This window comes from Vidua macroura, chromosome Z, assembly GCF_024509145.1.
Source record: "Vidua macroura isolate BioBank_ID:100142 chromosome Z, ASM2450914v1, whole genome shotgun sequence".
Classification (NCBI taxonomy): domain Eukaryota; kingdom Metazoa; phylum Chordata; class Aves; order Passeriformes; family Viduidae; genus Vidua; species Vidua macroura.
In genome coordinates this window covers 38,226,591-38,245,499 of record NC_071611.1, presented here as the reverse complement: position 1 = coordinate 38,245,499, position 18,909 = coordinate 38,226,591, and positions in this window count along the sequence as shown.

Below are 18,909 nucleotides of genomic sequence, written 5' to 3'. Positions count from 1 at the left end.
CAGGGGAACAGGTGAGTCCACTGAAACCACCAAGACAGGACGAACACAATGAAGAATAAGTCCATTGGAATCACTGAAGAAGAACAGGTCATGTCATTAGTGGTTTCCCCACTCCCTGTGGTAGGGGTCTCAGTCTCAGTCCTTAGGAGGAGGGTTTTTGATCTCTGTCCGTCAGTTGCAGTGGTAATGAGGCAGATGAGGGGTCTTCAGTGAGAGACCACTAGAGTCACCCCAAAAGTTCATTCAGCTTAAATGGTGGAGAGTGGGTGAATATGCAGTAGGCCATTCCTTGCTGGGTCCATGCCAGGTCCTTGCCAACTCCTTGCCAAGTTCTTGCCAGGCCTTGTTCGGAACAGCTAACGTAATGATACAGCAGTTGCACCTGCACTGCCGCTCCCTCCAAGCCGGAACTGTAGTGGGGGGAAGGGGTTTCTCCTCGTGGCAATCGGTAGGCAAATGTGGGGGCTTCAGACGGCCTCTTACGACATGTCCATGACAGGCAAAATAAACTATATAGGTAGTCAGAATATCAGTGGTTAATTCACACATTATAGCTGTCTTTAGCCCTACAACATCACTCAGGACAGATAGACTCTGGTCTGTTGCAGACATGCATTTCCCTTTATTTCAGTTACAACATGTGGTATCCTGATTCTACAGCTAGAGAGAAAGCAGGACACCATGCTACATTGGCCAATGTATATGAATTTTTATGCTGTAAATACTTCCAGTTGCAAAGTCTCACATCTCCTGTCCTCCCTTGGAAATATCTTCAGTGAAACTATCCATGCCTACTGCTGTCCTAAGTCATCTACAGCATAATGGTTGGGAACAGAACTCTAAGGCACAAAGGGATGAGCCCACTGGGAGTGAAATCTTAGTGGGCAATGATTCCTTCTTGATGGTGGTCTGGGGGTGCCTTTCAAAATACAGTGGAGTTTTCTGCTTCTAAATGTTGCACTGCTGTTTTGTATCATTGGTAAAGGCATATTCATTTTTACCCTAAAGGGTAGACTTTCATTATTTTAATTGTAACAGTTCATATGCTGCAGAAAGTGTGATTTTTAACATATGTTCCCTGGTATATCAGTCAGAATGAGTTACACTCCTTTAAAAAAGTCACTTACCCAGTACAGGATATTTCTTTTTATACTAGTTGTTTGGAAATGTTAACACTCAAATGATCATGAGTATCCTTTGAAGTGAATCCTGGCTTGGAGATTGATTGCTGAAATTAGCACCTTGGTTGTTTTTGCTTTAGTCTGTCTGCTTGAGATCTCTATAACATGTGAGTTGTTTGTTTTACAACTTGGAGGTTATCTTTGACATCTAAAGGGGCAAAGCACTTCACTTTCTTCTCTTCCCATTTGGTGTTTGGAGGCACAGAACATCTCAGTGAGGACTGTCTCCAAAATTTCTCTCACAAATTGAATGATTCAATTTTGATTCAAACAACCAGGACAGATATTTCAGTCTTGTGTAGGAGAGGAAACATGGAGAAGGTTGTTTCACAGTCAGCATCATCAGTAGGTTACAGTAGAAGTTGATGTAAGGGAAAAGTCTAGTGAGTTGTGGTGCCTCTGTGCTAGATTGGCTAACACAAGACACCAGCAAGGCTGCTATTTTCAGGCAACACCTTAAGCCCTGGAAATCAGACCTCTATATGGAGTCTCAAGACACCTATAGTCATTAGTCACTTAAAAAAATCCTGACTCTTGTTTGGATAAGGCTTAAATGATACAGCAAGGTTATTTTCTTCCTTGCTCACTGGTCTCAGAATAGATTATGCTTCTAAGGAGCTCAGTCTCACGGGAAAGCAAGTAATTTGATGAGTTTCAGATTGTCACTCAGAAATTCATACAAACAGGCCAAGAAGGATTTTTACCGCTCCCAAATGTTTTTCCCCTTTTGCTAAGAATATTTGCAGATCTTGACTAAGTTTGTAAAAGAAGACATAAGACACATTCTTCAGTGTGAAATATACATTAAGGAACTTGGAGTGTGATTTATTTCCCAAATATATAACACAATGTTCCACAAGCTACATCCACTATGTCATACTATGAGATGATGGCAACCTGTGTGCATCAAAAAGATTCATCAATAACCCTCTATTTGGAATGTAGCAGGGGAAAGAATATAACAGGAAAACAACTTTGTGGCAATTACAAAATATCTCAAAAACAGTGGCAATAAAACCTTTCCAGAACAAAAATGTCTATATTTGTAAGGATATCTCAAACTGCTTGAGATAACCAGAGGATACATCTAAATTTCTGACAAGTTAACAGTTTCAGAAAATCACCACAAATCCTTCTTCATAAGGTCTGAAGCCCAAAATAAAAGCAGAAGAGGTTGCAATGGACTTTACGTAGTCTGAGAGAGCAGAAGGGAATTCCAATTATTATTCTATAGTGGTATGAGAGCTTTTAAGTTTCTGCTGAAGTTTCTGTAGTTTATTGTTAGTGACAGCAGCTACTTTAGTTCTTCTGTAACTGTCTTGAATTTTGTCCTTGGCAACTGTTAAGGGAAAAGAATCCGTGACTTACTTGAAGTCTCTCATGAAGGGCTCTGTTAGAGGCTTTCTACTGTACACTAACACTAAGGCTTTTGGAGGGCAGTTTTATAGAACTGCTTGCCTTCTCCTCTTCCTGGGCTTAGGGAGTCTCTGGAATGAAGAAGGTTGTTCTTCAGATGTGGAAAAAAGGGTTCTGAACTGATGGAAATGTGGCCAGCTTGGGCAATGCCAGAAGTTTAGGATCCTGCTCCAGGATGTGTAATTAATCACTGGAACTCTTGTCCACAGGTTGTCATAGAAACAAAATAAACTGCATAATCTGAAACAATTGTATTAGCTGAGATTATATAGAAATTTTAAAAGGGAAATATGTTCTCAAAAAGGGAAAAGTTGTTCTGTAAAAGGATAAGGAAGAAGCTTTTCCAGTGGTTTGGTCTCCACAGAACGGATTTCTTGCACCTAAATGGTGGCTCTTGTCACCAAGATTTGAGTAGGATGATTCACAGAGTGAAAACCTTATGTGTTGTGCTGCTGTGCTTATATATAGGCTATACCAAATGTAATTGTAATTTGGTGTTGTTGGACAAAACTTTTGTGCAGGACTGAGCTAGCTAACACTAGACCAAAACCTCAGAAATCTTTAAAAAATAGGGAAAATTATTCTCAGGTTTCAAACTTTCTGAACAGCTCTTTGACTGTTAATTGACTTGGTGGGACTCAAATCAGGCAAACATTGAAAACTTTTGCTGAATAAGGGTTTGAGGAATGTGGAGCTACCAGCTGGTTCTAATTGGAATTATTGTGTTAATTAGTCATTTGATTTTGACACATTTAAAACATGTACTCTCTTGGAATAAGCTTTCTCTTTCTTCTGACTAGCCTGTTTCTCAGTCCTCCTCCACAGCAGTATTAGTGCAAGAAAGACTAATGCTCTGCCCTTGTCAAGACTGAACTCTATAATTTTTTCCTCCTGAATCATCTGTTAGAAGGATGTTAATCCAGGAAATTATTTTAAAAATATTATCCCTGTGATGGAATATGGCAACTTTGATGTGGGTAACCCATTCAAAAAATACATTCTGCTGGTAGATTTTGAGCCTTTCATTAAAGTTTAATCGTGACTTCATTATAAAGATGTCAATATAATTTATTTTAACTTAAATTTCATACATGGTTAACAGTTGGAAAAGTAGCTGACATTTCAATAGTCACATGTAAATGTTCCTTAAGAATATAGCTCCAATGTTCTATTCTGCCACTGTGCACTTTTTTGTGGTGTAATTTCTGTTTCCAGTTCCTCAAAACTCTGCACATACCCATTGTTCTTGGGGCCAACACAGGAATTAGATGTTCCCTCAGGATTGGAGAGTCTGTGCCTTGTTCTCTTGCTACCCCCATGAAAATCCCATGTAATTATTTCTGAGTTTCTTTTCATTGTTTTCATGACTTGGGAGTTCTTGAAGGCAATGAAAAGGATGGGATTTGTTCTAAATTTAGATGAAGCAATTCAGAGCACAAGGTATAGGTGAGATGAAACCAGCCTCTAGCAGCTTTCCTGAACCGTGTTTTAAAAAAATCATGGCACATCATGGATCCATCTTCTTTAATAAATTCAGGATGACCACACATGAATTCCTGCCAGCACATCTCACAGAATTTAAACAGTCCCTTTTTGTCTTCAGCATGCATCTTCTGTTTCAACTCAGGTCTGTGTATCTGAAGGACACTGGTGAAACTCTTCACGTGAAACAGAATTCACTATAGCTACACACATTGTTGAGAGGATTACTTAAAACTGCTGTTTTGACTAAACTCCCAGAGCTAATTTCAAGGAGATGTTTCTGTGTTACCGGGTATGTGCACACAGTAGGCTGCAGAGAACATGGTGGAGTTTGCAATACCATGTGGTCTTTCCTGTCTTACATGACCTCTTTTGGAGCCACCTGCTCAGTTTCACTCAGTAAATCCTCTGGGTGAAGTATATGGTTGCAATTCATTACTATGCTGACTTCAGACAAGTAAATGGAACTGCACTGCAAATAAATTTTATCCATTGTTTAGTTTAAAAAAAACTTTACTCCTCTTTTACTGAGCACAAAGTTTGCAAGGTTGCAGTAGCTCCAGAAAGAGCAGAGCCTGAGATCTCTTACATTGTCAAATGACAAGGATCCTGTAGTTGTGTGACAGATTAATAATATATACATTTTCAAAATATCCATTTGTTTATCATCAGTTGATCTCTAATCCAATTTGATGAGTCTTAACTGAAACTCCTCCTTAATATTTCCTTTCCCCATCAGCTTTGGACTTCTAGCCTATGTTGACAAATTTAAACAGAGAGGCAAGAAAGAAAAATAGTTTAGTTAGTAGATTAATTTAACAAGCAAGGGTAGGAGGAAGCTGTTATTTTATTTTGTATTTTTAATTTATAGCCATATGATGAAGAATAAAACCTAGGTTTCACCAATAAACTCGTCTGGACTACATGTGTAAGCAGTTAAAAAGTATGCTGGACTTTGGCAGCACATCTGTCCAAAATAGTCAAGCAACAGACTGGAAGTTGCTTTTTATTCCTTTAACAACAAAACCTTTAATATGAGAATCTAAAGAGGAGAAAGAGGAGGGGGAAAAAAACAAACCAAAAACCCCCCAACAACACAATCTTCAAAGTTTTTACCCTCATAAATGAGTTAAATTTCTATTGTGACTTGTGTTACTGAAATCCAGAGGAACAATCAGAATGTCAGTAATTTTAAACCTCCTTTTCCCTTCAGACACAGTGACAGCATGATTTCCACAAAGTCACCTCCAAATGCACAATTTCAAGTAAAACTGTGTTCAACAGATACATGGGAATTGACAGCTGCCCTACAGAAATTCAAAGAAATTATGTTCTTTTTTTTTTTTTCCTGATCAGTTAATTATTTTTATGCACTTAGAAAAATAAGATGTGCTCAGTCCTGGCATAAGAATGGATCCACTAGTGTAAACGACGCATCTACATTAAAAGACAGAAGTTTAGTGAAATAAGATTGCACTTCTTTTGTCCTTTCTTATTCTAGTGGATTTAATTGACGCAAATCTGTGCAAGCTGCAATGTACTCTGATGGATTTTTACTGACAAAAACATTTTTAATGTAAACCTAATATTCCTTTTTGGATTTCTGTTACTACTTGGTAGTTAATGCTTTTTATTTCTACTAATATTTCTAGTGTTTTTATAGTAAGAGTTCTGTAGTGCTGACTCTAATTGTGCACCCCAGTAAAGAGGAGTTACAATAGGACATTTGGGTTTTTGGGGATGGAAAGTTTTACTTTTTCATGTAATTTTAGAAACTTTTAATCCACAAAACCACAAAAAAATTACATGGGAAACTCTGAAAAAAAAAGGAGAATGCAAATTATATGGAAATGATTCATTGAAATATACATTAAAATGTTGATAAACTTGAGTCAGCTTCATATAAAGGCTGTTTTAGAGCCTGACTGGCCTCCTTGTGGCTCACTGAGCCACCAGTTTTCCTTTGTGCCAGCCTAGTCCTAGGTGAGCCACCACGTTTTGGGCACAGGAGTGATATTTGGGGGACTCTTCCATCCTACTTGTTTTTGAGATCAGTTTTTAGTACAGGGATCTGAATACTGTGCCTGTGTAGGAAGATGAATTAGGAGGAAATCACTGTGCTTTTTACACTTGTCCTTTGGGAAAATTCAGAAGGTGCTGTGCTTCCGATGGGGTGAGGGAATCCAGGTATTTTTTGGGATGGAGCAAAAATATTTGAATAAACAAAACCATTAAAGCATGAAAGCATATATAAGACTGCAATTGCCTCTTAGTTTCTAGTTCCTCTAAGCTGAATTTAAAGACTTCTTCTTTGATGGATGCAGACTTCAATTAAGGTTTCTCTCTAGCAGGTGTTCTGAGTAAGGGATGTCTTGGGAATGGCTGTCATTAAAACCTCAATACCATGCTGTAAGGACCTGGCTATCATTTTGTAACATCTGGTAGTGGCCACCTGATCTCTGACTACAGATGATGATTTGTCCACACTGAGACAATTTCTATCATAGACATCTCTAATATTTCTTCTCAAGACTGAATGCTTTGCAGGCTGCATCAAACAGCAAGTAGCTTAAAGGCAAATATTTGCCATTCCATAGAAAGTAAATGTCTTGCAAGCCTCTACAAGGTCTACTCAGCATCAGCTCTACTTAGTATCAAACAAATTAGAGTCTGTTATGCATATTGCTACAAGAATACAAGAACACTTTTGGATAGGGTGCTGAACAAGAATTTATTTCTCAACCAGTTTTGTCTCTTTTGTTTTAGTTACAAGAAAGCTATTTTTTTTCCTTTTAAACGGGACAAAACAATATGAGAAATTACCCACAACATCTGCTAACATCTAGATAAACATCTCAGTGACTCAGGCTGCTTCTGCCCTGTCTGCCAGGCCTCTACTGCCACCCACCGTGGGTTGCAGAGGAGAAGCTCCAGGTGTGTTGTCAGCTGGAAGTCTTTTGTATCTGTTATGCAGACAAATTGCCAAATGAATCACCAAACAATGTGATTTACTCAATATGTAGAATTTTGCAAGGGGACAATTGTTTCCCTATAAATAGGCAAATCTTCAAATCTTTTAAAGGACTATTTCCATTCAAAATGGTTGCTGAATAATACTGGTTAAATCCTGTAGAAATGGTATTTAAAAACTGCTCAACTGAGCTTGAAATACTCTGGAAATACAGAGTAACTGGCCCAGATTTTTCTTACATTAGTCTCTGAAATAGCATAGGCACATTTGAAAATATCACACTGTGATAAACTCCCATCTGTTGTCCTTCCTCCATGGAGAGTTGGTGTATGTCATTGTTCTTTGCTGTGTGCAACTCAGGACTTTCCAACTTGAACCATCACATTTGGGTAATGTTTTAAAATCATTCATATCTGAAAATACTTGGATGATTACTTTAATTACTTAATTTTTACCCCATCAGTTGATCCCAGACAGCTCCTCAAAAGCAGCATCTGGTTTCCTACTGGCTGGAGGCTGCCTGCACCCCACAGAGGCAGAAGGCAACCATCACCCTGCCTGCAGTGCCTGCAGTGAGCTTCGGCACAGCACTGCTTCTATGGCCACTGCTCTCAGGAGCAGGTCTCTTCAGAGCTGTTCTCACAGCAGCTTTCCCAAACAATAAATTTCTCTGATATAAAACAGCACTGTGCAAATTTTATTACTCTATGTCACTAGAACATACCAAAATGGTCTTAGTGGTGAATCAGTTAAGAAAACCCTTCACCCTGTCCTTTTAGTGTCTCATCTCACATGTAGTGTTTGGGTTTATGGACTTTTTAAAGGCTCCAGTGATAACTCTCATGAGCAGAGTCTTATATGCAGCCATAGATAAGTGTAGGCAGGAGGAGGTCACTGACATGCTGGGAAAATCTGCTGTCTCCTCACGAAGGGCAGTCCAAAAATAGTATCCTAACTGGTTCCAATAACTCTTTAAGGTCCTTATCCCATCTCTTGTGCATGTACTTTGGTGAGTTGACATGACATTTTCCCTTTGAACACCTCATAAATGTGTGATCTCTTTCCTCATGGATTTTTGGCATGTTCAGTTGTGCACTGGCGTGCAGCACTTAGCAAGAGCTGTCACAGATGTTACCAGGGGAGGACAGGCTCTGAAATATTAATGCTTTTTGTTCAAAGATACTCATTACATCAGCTGAGGCCAGTGCTCTCCAGTGCCCACAAAGAGGAAGGAGAGGAGAGCGGAGAAGTGTGTCTTCTTCTGACTCCCAGAGCACTGCTGGGTTAAAGGCTGGGTAATCTCTCTCTTGCCCTCCTGACATCTTGTACGCCCATGGCTGGGAGAGAGGAATAGCAATTCAGCTGCACAACCACAGAAGTCCTGCTGAGAGGTGACAGTACACAACAGACCTCCTTTGGTGGATGACACAGCTCTACAATTTGACTGGGGTTCACCTTAGGCAAAGGTGAACATCAGGAACATCAAGTCCCTGGCATCAGGAAGAGGAGCTGCCCCAGGCCAGGCAAGGCAGGAGTGTCACATTGCAGCCTTTCCCCAGAAGGAGTAGGAATAACCCAGTTCTGCCCTGCAGTGCCTTGCTGGGCTGGTCTGCAAATGATAAATGGCTTCTCTGAGGACTAGTCATAGAGGAAGCTGTCCAAACAAAGTGGATTTACACTCCAAGGCTCTTTTGTGTCTAGCTGACAGTTTTGGTGCTGCTGATGGCCCATACCTGTGGCCAGCCTGTTGCATCCCGGGTTTGGGTTTAGATTAGGGGTTCTGATCTATGTTAGCTAGCTGAGTTCTGTGTACCCCCATGCACCCCCCGTGTTTCCCCCTCTCCGTGGTGGTTAGCTCCAGGCTGCCTGCCATTGGAGCTTCCCCCCGCCACTCCTGTAACCACTCCCCTGTCCAGTCCTGAGAATTCTGTTGTCCATCACTCCGTTCCCGTGATCCCACTCACCGTGAGGCCCCATGTCCACCCCTGCCGCGTTCCCGTTGGTCACCGTGGTCCACATCATTGCCATGGCGTCTGTCCTCATTGGGCGGGAGGGCCCTTGCCCTCCCTATCCCTGCCCCTATATCATCCCACAGCTCCCCGGCCCTGTCGCCATTTCCTCCACGCGGGTGCTGGAAGCGCGTGTCGCGGCCCCTCCACCACAGCTCTCCATGGCCATTAAAACCTTCCTGCTTCCCTTGTGCGTGATTTGGACAATTCCTTCCCTCTTTGCCTCATGCCCTCATGCGAGCGACAGAACTCGGCAAGCCTGACCGGTGCGCCTGGAAGCGGCGCCCGGGAGCAAGCAGCAAACACGAGCTCCAGAGGGAGGCAGTGCTGATAGGCACCAGAGCTGCCCGGAGCCGGGGGAAACAACGGAGAGCCACAAGTGACGCCCAACAGTGGGGCCAGAGCTGGCAGAGCCGCCTGCGCAGGCGGAGACTTACTGAAGCACCGGGAGCCGCGCAGAGAGCCGCTGCCGCTGGCATGGGGCCGCGCTGCCTATCAGCGAGCGCTGCTGCCGAGCCGAGCGAGCGCGGTCCGCGCGGAGAGCCACCACCGCTGCCGCAGAGCCGCGTTGGAACAGTGCTTCGTGCTGGACTGAAAACTGGAGTGAAGCCTCCCCAGAGTAAGTCAGTGAACTCTCTGCCACCCACAGGGAGGCACGCGGTGCCCTCCCTGCGTGGGAGGGGAAGTGAAAATTTTCCAAGCCATGAAGAGCCAAAGAGGAGAAACTGCCCAGGACCAAGGACCCTCGTGGCAGCTTTAGTTTGTAGAGATTCCAGTTTGGTATTGAGCGGCAGGGTACCCGGCTAATACTCCCCTTCACATGGGTGGGCTTTGCCGCGTTTCTGAGGGTATGGAACACACAGCACGCAGTGTGAGCGGTGGCCGCCAGGGTCTCCTGTGTTTTTTGGGTTTTTTTCTTCTGTTTTTTCTGCACCAGGAATGATGTGGTGTGGGTAGAAGTAGCATGGGGACCATGCTATCTGCCGACCAGAAGGAATTTTATACCCTACTTAAGGGAACTCTATCGGTGAAGGGCCCCCTCCCCAAAGGTTCTGTTAAAAGGTTTGTACGATGGCTGTACTTTTCCTTCCCATGCGTAACTGTGGAGGATGCCCACAAAAAGGAGTTCTGGGAGCGGGTAGGAGCAAAGTTAGCAGAGGGGATGGAACACAGGGATCCCTCTGTGAAAGGTTGCTTTACCACCCTCCATTTGCTGATTTTGGAAGTTGTAAAAGTGGAGTCTGTGTGGGAAGCGAGTAGGGAAGGGAAAGACCCATCAGACAAAATTGTTATCTCCCCTGAACCTGTTTCCCCATCTTCCTCTCCTACCCCTTCTTCCCCTATCCCAGCTGGGCAGGGGGGAGTACTCTGCCGCTCTAAAGTGCAGGGCGGCTCCACAAACGTGGACCGTGCTCCTGGCTCCCTTGAGTCCGCCCGGTGCCCCCGCCTTAGCGAAATTAGCTACTTCATTGAGGAACTGACTCCAAATCTCTTTCCCAATCCCCTTTTCCCAGTTAGAAATCCCAGTTCTGGCACTATCCCGTGCTGCTCTATTTCTTTGAACCCTTTCCTTTGTTCCCCTGAGGAGGCCATGGCCACGTGATCGATGCCTTTGTCTTCCCAAGATGGAGGATGGCCATGTGGAGGGGCTTCTTCTTCCCACAATCCCTTGCTCTCTTTTGTTCCCGGTGTCCCCGCCTTTGATCCAACCCCCACCTGCCTCCCTATGGGCGTGGGCACCGCCCCCTTGGGAGATCAGGTTACTCCTCCACCCACTGTTCCTCCTCATGTGGGTGTTCCCTCCAGTCCTTTACATGTTCTCCCGGTTGCATCATCCACCCTGCCCTCTCCCTCTGGGGAGAGCTTTGCCGTCTCCACCCCGCTGCCTCAGGGAGGAGGCAGCCCCCGTCCTGTTCCCTGCACCCTGTCCCCATCTTCCCATGGGTCCCGGAGATCCGGGCGGGAGGGAAGAGAGGGGAGGGAGGAGTGGGGACCCCTATCTTCATCTTCCCATAGGCCCCAGAAATCCGGGCAGGGGGGAAGGCGGGGGGGGGGGGGAATGGGAACCCCTACCCCCAAGTTCCCATGGGCCCCGGAGATCCGGGGAGGAGGGAAAGGGGCAGGGAGGGGGATGGGAGCCCCTGCCTCCACATTCCCATGGTTCCCGGAGACCCGTGAGGGAGGGAAGAGGAGGGAGAGGGGAGCAGGAGTCCCTGCCTCTGCGTTCCCATGGTTCCCAGAGACCCGGGAGGGAGGGAAGCAGGGGGAAGGGAGAGCAGGGGCAGGTTTCTGAGCCTTTTGCAGATTCCGCGGATCGGGTCAAGGTGGCAGCTGAGAGGCATGTAGAGGGATCAGAGATCCAGGACAAGTTTGTCCCAGAAACAGCATTCATGTGAACGCTGACACACCGCTCGAGATCCCTGAAAAGCCCAGAAGCCACGTGATTGCCTTGGATGTTGTGCCTCCAAAGAACATTGTTCCAAGGCAGCTTCCATCGAAATGCCTATGCTTCCACTGCGATTGGAGGGGACATTTTGTTATCCAATGTCTATTTTTGGGGAGGGCACCCCCAGGGACAGTGGGAGACACCAGCCTGTCTTTCATTTTTGGTATGAAAGTATTTTCCCATCAAAGATGCTTTCAGAAGAATCCAATTTTCAGCTGATAGTTTGGTGAAAGCAAAACCTTTTCTTTCTGACTACTTTGCCAAGCTTTACTATGAGTTATGTCATCTTAGATGAAGATGTACAGAACTTTGGCTGCTTTCTCTCATGAAACTCTTCCATTTGGCATTAAAATAATATAGGGAAGAGAGTGCCACATTTCCTCTTGGTGGGAGCAGGGACTTTGATTTGTGAGTGAAGACAGTTGTAAAACCAAAGTTTCATGAAGTGAAATTTAGATCACAGATTAAAATTTTCTGATGTAAGTCATGGAAAACCTTGCCAGTCATCCTAGCTGTATCCCCTTCAGCTTCCACAGCACAAAGCAAGAAAAGCACACTCTCCAAACAGAAAGGATATAATCACACATTTCTCAGGTTGCTGCTAACAACAGTTTTATTAAACAACAGATACATCTTGTAGCAAAAAGCAATAATGAGCATGCTGAAGTCAGAGTACGAAGATCATTTATGTGAAAAATGTATGGTAAATACTTACTGATAAGTTGCAGGCAACCACAGTATGTGCTACTAGCATAAAACAGGGTTTTCAATCCAGTGACAGCATTAACTGATTTGAAACCCCTCAGGGTCAATACTGCAAGCCCTCATATATGTCCTCATATGCCCAGGATAAATATGTCTTTCTCCATCTGGCTCTTCTCTCAAAACAGTTTTATATTCTTCTACTGACTGCAGTGCATATATCATCCAGGAGAGTAGAACTGAGTCAACAGAACAGAAGATGAACGTAGTAAAATTTTGAGTGATACCAGGTGACAGGAAAGCATCCACAAATGAGCATTTTAAAGAGAATTAGGGAAAAAGTTTAGACAAAGAGGAAAACATTAGGGCAGAGAAAAATTGTTAGTTGTTTTGAAGATATAGAATTCAGTCAGTACAGAGAAATGTAAAATTGCATCTTTAAAAATTATACAGAGTATAAAAGAAAGTGCTTTTGGTTTACAAGTTCTAGGTAGGAAAGGGGGGAAGAGAAGTTTTTTATCTAGGATTGCTAGTGGGTTACTAGACCTAACCATTAAATGTTCTATTATTGATCATTTTAAAAGCTGAATGGGCCTTTTGTATATGTGTGTTATCTCAGAAACTGACTCCATATTAGTGGTATGTGAATGACATTTTACTGATTCCAGTCCTAGCTGTGTGTGTGACACTGTCTGTCACTGCTTTTTCACCTTTTGTGCACTGGAGCTGTTTCTTCTGGCATAAAGCTTACAGAGAATTTAAGACCTGTCATGTAACAAGACAGCAAAAAGTGGAAAGGGCCCATAAAAGCCAGTAGAACCTTTGTTATATTCATCTAATATAACTAGGAAACATAGATATAGAACTCTGCTGTACTCTGACCACATACATAAGTAGGGGATTCTGAACACTGATGTTGAAAATAATTTTTCTCCAGTGAGTCACCACCCAAACAGCCTAAGAGACAGAATTGCCTGTATTCTTCTGGCTGAAGCTCAGTTGCTCTGTTTTAAGGGCTAGATTACCAGCCATGACATTGCTATTTTGCCTGTGTGTGAGCAGACTTGGCATGGCCAAGCAGTGATGTGCAAACCCTAATGGACAAAGATTAAGGGCTTTGATGAACTGGAGAAGGCACCAGACTGCCCTTCCTTGAGAATTAGACTGCCACAAGTCTCAGAAGGAATTGCTTTTCAATTTGATGGATTATTCATAATTGGTCGTGAGTGTGCTCTTTGGGTTTCTCTTCCCTTCCTTTAGCTATCTGGTTTTAATGAAAGGATATTTATTCTCTATTAGCCCTTTGGTGCCTGTCTCCCTATTTCTCTTTTCCAGGTACATCTCACAACTTTTGTATTGTGCTCTCTTTGGAGAGTTCTTCAAGAGAGGCACATACCTGTCCTGCAAAGGAAGAGTTGTACAGGAGTTGCACACTGTGCCATCACGATGCTGCAGAAATAGACCCTTGTATTTCTTCATCCATTTTTGCAATAAAGAAAATTCTATTTGTCTTTTGTAGCAGTGTTGCTTGTGTTCTCATTGCCTCCTACTTGAGCATAGCAATTCTTGATCGGGTACAGCATCAGATTGCAGCGGGGTTAGCATGTGGTAACAAGAATGATGCTGGGGGGCCTGAAGGAGGGAGAGAATTGCTCTAATTTTAAATCACTGAACTGGCAGCTTCATCTTAGATCAGCTTACCCAGACTCAAAGGATATTGCTATCATCTATTTAACTGAAATTAACCTTCCCCGATACAAGGTAATTACATTCCAAAATCAGTGGCAAACTTCTGTTAATCAGTCCCCATGTGACACTGTCCTTAGGTTTAGGAGCATTGTTTTCAAGCTGTGAGAACAGATTTTTAAACCCAGCTTTGGGACTTCCTGAGTCCCAGCCAACTTGTGGGCAGCTGAGTGTGTGTGCTATACAGTTTTTAAATCAAATATGTTCTGCTATGAGAAAATTTTGCAGACCAAACTGAGACTAACCTGTGATCAAGCTTACCTGGCTCCTGGGCACTCTTGTTCTTAGGAGGGAAGAGTAAGGTAAGAAGCCTTCTGATATGTCCTCTTCCTGTGTTCAGTGAAAGTCTCACCTCCCACAATCTGTTCTCTGTATAGGGACAGCAGGCCTGCTCTAAAAGAGGGCAGGGAGAGACTGGGAAGAGCCAGTGCTAGGGACACCTATTTCTGGAAAAGGGCTGAAAGCCATCAAAGCAATTCATGTTTATGGGCATCAAGGAGGACAGAAATAGGAAGCTGCCTTGTTTGTGTCCTCATTTAACAATGACTTGTGGACATGGGAGAGGAAACTGTTATTGAATGGCAACAGCAGATGCCAAGTCAGGTTGCTCTGCTGTCTGAATAGGTTAAATCCAGTGGATACCATCAGAGGATGTTAGAGTGTCCTAGAGAAAGGATATGTGGATGAGAAGGATGAGCAGCTTTGCTTCTCAGCCTCACCCTTTCCCATAAGCCTCTGTAAAGAGACCTTCTGATGGAGTGGCATTTGGACATGAGGATGTCTGGTCATCTGAGAGGAATCTTACGTGTTTGAGGAATCAGCCCTACTTACTGATATTTTACTCTATCTAAACATTCAAAGCTTCACATTTAGGCAGTCATCTGAGGAAAGAAGTGAGTTAGGACCCATGTGTAAAGTCCACAATAGTCCCTTGTTTTATTCTAATGATTTTCCAGACTGGCAACTATTGTGAAGATACTTTGGGATTGAAGCTTTGCTTACCTTTCTTAAAGCTGACATTGTTGTGATCCTTTTACTTCTTTTAATATACTGTAACAATCTTCAAACTACTGTTTTCTGTATGTGGCCTTAGAGTCTGTGTGGAAGATTTCTTGTTGTGCTTTGTTCTCTGGTTCTCATCAGTGGTGTTAAATTTGTTGAGGGCTAAATACAACAAACTCTACTGTACACTCATGGGAAGGCCCTGTGTGACTGTAAGGGAAGGTAAGAAGGAGAAGAAAAGGTTAAGTGTTGTCTATTTAAATTTAAGCACAGCTGACCTGCTAAGCCAACTCCAGCTCACCTCCATGCCCAACACATTCATCCTTCCCATCAGACTTTACGGGTACTGGTACTGGTGGTCAGTACTTCACAAGGTTCTCTCTTAGCTGTTTCAAAACACTTGCTCTTCTATTTGATGCTTTCTTGGAAGCCCCTCCAACAAAGTAAGTCTGAGCAAATGTGCTTTTGCTTGTGTCATCTTGAGTCCAGGTTTAAATTGTGTTGAGAAAGAGCTCAGCATTTTGTGTGCCTCAGCCCATATATAGAGGGAAGCAGCTTACTGGAGTCATGACCAATAATCAGACCACTTTATTTCTACTGAAATAGAAGTGATATGGGAAATGATCAGGCTTTTTTTATTCCGGGTAGAGAAAAGATCTGTTATGGCTGAGACATAAGGCAGTAGGATATACACATCTAGATGTAATGCTACTCAGGTGCTTGTAGGAGTGGAGAGCTGCCAGGCATCCTGATTGCATTCTAGTGTCTAAACCAAACAGAGTGGAAAAGTGCCTCTGTGCTTTAATGACCTTTCCTGGGGTCACATTCTAGTCCCATTCATTTGGGGTTTGAATTTTTTTTTCTTTCTCTTGAGAAAATGTTTAAACGTTAAAGTTTATCATGAGTCTTGGATGAATTTCTGAACCCTCCCAAAGGCCTCCGAAGCACTCATACCTGTCTGTTGATGCTGACTTGCTGCATTCCTTATTTTGTATGAGGTCTCAAAAATTGCCTGGTTTGAGGAGCCTGCTGATGTTCACCATAAAAAAAGAAAAGCTTTAGGAATACCAAGAGCCTGGATAAATAGTAGAACTATTGCTCTCATAGGATACAATTCCTGTGTTCTTAGCCTAGTTTATGCATTGACTCATTGGATGACCTTGGAGAAAGTGTACTGGAATAGGGATTGACTTCATCAGGCTGGTGATTAACTCGTCTCAGCCTTGTACTGGTAAAAGAAAGGTTTCTGTGTGAAGAAAAGCCCCCACCAAGGCCTTAATTCAGCTCTTTTCATGCTTGTTGGGCTTTACTCTGAGTTTTCTTTTACAAAAACAATGCCATCTTTTATAGATGAGTGGAGTGGAGTTTGTCAGAACGGAGTGATATAACAGAGAGGCTTCCATTTGCCAAAGATTCAATCCAACACCGATGGGAAAATCTAAATGAAGCACCTCCAAACATTTCTGATCTATGCTGCAATATTATTTGAAACTGGAAATATCTGCATGTTCATCTTGTTCATAAAAGTATACCCCAGAAACTCATATCCCTTACTCTCAATTATGAAAGAAATGTCTAGTAGCTCTTTTCTTCACCATGTTTTGATAGTGAGGTTGGAGAGTGTTTGCACTGGAAAACTGCCCAGAGAAAATTTTATTGGTCACATTCAATTTTAAAATGGTTTCTATCTCCCTAAACTGTAGGTTCACAGTATTTAATACTACTAATGGGATGGTGAGATTGCCAAGCCTTTATCAGCATAGAGATACAAGAATGGAAATAGTAAAATGACCCATTAATCTTTGAGTTCTCAATATGTCACCATAGAAACACCACTGCCCATTATCTAAGTGTTATGAAAATACCAAGTTCTTAATAACAGACACGTTGGAAGAGCAGTAGAAGTGCTGGGAAATGAATATTGCAGTTGGCCCAAACCTCCCTTTCCTTATTCATCTTCAGTCACAACCTGGACTTGCACGCAGCACTACCTGCCTCCCATGGAGAAAGGTCATTGCCATGCTGAAGATAAGAGACAGATTGGTTTTTTTTTGTTTTTGGTTTTTTGGTTTTTTTTTTTGTTTGTTTTGTTTTGTTTTGTTTTGTTTTGTTTTTTTTTTAATTAGTGACCCTAAGTACTCCTATGTATAATAGCTGATCTGTGATGATAGCAGAGCTCTCACTGGCTTCACTGTCACTAGGTGAAACTCTTGGGGGCCTGATATTTAGTTTACAGCCTTATGGGTGAGGAGGCTTTCCCCTCTCCCTTTTGTTCCAGATCCTGACCATACCCCATAACATATTCCCAAAAGAAAGAATTAGAAAATGGAAGAATTGTCTATTTGACATTTCTGGTAGATGTCTTTATCTGATGAGTGGAGGGTTAGCATCTATAGCATTTGCACCTCTGCCTCTCAAGCTGCTTCCCACAGGCTTTATTGTGTAAATGAAGTTTAGTCAACTGTCATCTCATTAAACAGCCTGCTTCCAGCTGGGTAGTGAAGGAACTGGAGCTAAGTAACACATTCGTGAAGGTGCTTCCATTTTCTACTACAAGCAAAAATAATTGGTCTCTTTGTGCTATTCAAATCTAAAGGAATTTTTTTTTCATTTATGACTAGGAGGGTGAAAAAGTTGTCTGAGCAAATATTTTGTGATATATCAGGGTGATAATCCTTCCTGAAAAAGAAGGCTCTTCTGGTGCATTCTCTAGCATACTCAGAAAGAGGCAGGACAAATATCTCAGCTGGTTTTGACTTTATTTATTCTTTCAGTGAAGGAAGGAGCTTTCAACCTCTAGTAAAGAAGAAGAAGAAGAAGAAGAAGAAGAAGAAGAAGAAGAAGAAGAAGGAAGAAGAAGGAAGAAGAAGGAAGAAGAAGGAAGAAGAAGGAAGAAGAAGGAAGAAGAAGGAAGAAGAAGGAAGAAGAAGGAAGAAGAAGGAGAAGAAGGAATTATGCTGCGAATTATGCTGCAAAGAGTACCTCATCACAGAGGCTGAGGGTTCTGAGCAGAAGCAGCATCTTATCCATATGTTATGGTACCAGTATTTTCCAAAGGCTCTTTATAAGCAATGGAACTGCTGCTTTGTAAATTGTCCTCATGAAAGTGGTGATGATTTTATTTGTGGAATAGGCAATGGGGCAAAACAGAGATTCTTTCTTTTAGTCCAAATTTCCTAAGACATAGAGAGCATATGAAGCCAAATGCAGGTTTTATCTGCCTTAATACAGCTGTACCTTTTTCATGAGGAGTGCACACAAAACCTCTCCCTGGTGAACAAGGGGTTTGATGTTAACTGGTACATATACAAGCTCTCAGGCCTTTGGTATGGCTCTCTAACAGTATTGTTGGCCCATCTCTTCCAAAATCAGATCCCACATACAAAATGTATGTTTGAGTCAAACTTTCTCTGAGACATTTATCTTAAGCTCCACAGAGGCTTTGCAGGTGTGTCAGAAATAACCAGAGCTCACATAGCTGCAGGGGAAATAAAAAGCTCTGTTTGTTCACTTACTGATCTGGCTGCTTGTGTCATCCACAATGTCAGACAGAATGTCAGCACTTCTGTTTAACTTATGTTTCCACTTTTCACAGACCTGATATCCTTAAGTATAACTAATACCTGCTGTATATCTTATGAAGGGTTGGGAAGCATGTCTGAAAATTGCACCAGCAGCTCTATAAGAAATCAGTTGATGCTTGTACACTTTGCCAGTCAGGGGCTGTCTCACACAACCATGGGTACAGACAGTAATGATCCTTTTGGTGCATTTTAGAGCAACAGAAAAGCCCCAACTGCTAACCTTGCAGATTCTTTGATGTTACTTGCCCAGAGCATTTTATTCAACCAGAATAAACACTATGCTCTGGTGATGACCTAGTGGAGCACACTGCAGGGGAAATCATTAATGCCCACACATTTGTTCCCTTGGTCACCATGGCCTAAGAATAAA